The following is an 838-nucleotide window of genomic DNA, read 5'->3' on the forward strand; positions in this document are numbered from 1 at the left end:
CTCATCAATCAGGGGTGCTCTTCCATGCTCTTATTTGCCAAAATGTCGCCAACGTTTGACCCAACGTTTGAGGTCAAACTTTGGCTCAAACGTTGGTTTTGCCCAGGAGCTCTTTCTTCTTTCTTGGCGCCAACGTTTGCCTCAACGTTTGAGGTCAAACGTTGGCGCAAACTTCATCCTCCCAGGGGCGTCAATTTTGCTCTTTGTGGTGCCAACGTTTGCCTTGAAGTTTGAGGTCAAACGTTGGCTCCAACGTTGCCTCCATGAGCCTCTTTCTTCGGCCAACGTTTGCCTCAAAGTTTGAGGTCAAACGTTGGCTCCAACGTTGGCATCCAGGGGTTCTTTCTTCAGCCAACGTTTGCCTCAACGTTTGAGGCCAAACGTTGGCTCCAACGTTGCCTCCCAGGGGCTTCTTTTTGAGCCTCCTGCACCCTCCTTCCAAGCCTTGTTTCACCTATCATCAATCAATCAAAATCATCAAAGCTATGCTTCAAATCATGAGAATATTTCCATTCTAAAATGTAACAATTATAACACAATATCTCATGAAAAGGTATCATTTTATACATGATTGATTGAGTCAAAGATAACATGAATTTCAACCCTATTGGCTTACTTATGGCTTAAGAAAGTGCATAAAACTAATTAAAAACAAAGAAAAAGACTAGTAAAACTAGGCTAAGATGACTTGTCATCAAAAGTCAACTGTCTCGGTGTAGCAAAAAAAAAGTGCAGCAAAAAAAAGTCAACTGTCTGGGTGTAGCATCATCCGGTGAATAAAAAATAAAAAATATTTTTAAAAAAATTAAAAATTAAAAAAAATTATTTTTAAATTTTA

The sequence above is a fragment of the Arachis duranensis genome, unplaced genomic scaffold, assembly GCF_000817695.3.
Source record: "Arachis duranensis cultivar V14167 unplaced genomic scaffold, aradu.V14167.gnm2.J7QH unplaced_Scaffold_184137, whole genome shotgun sequence".
NCBI lineage: Eukaryota > Viridiplantae > Streptophyta > Magnoliopsida > Fabales > Fabaceae > Arachis > Arachis duranensis.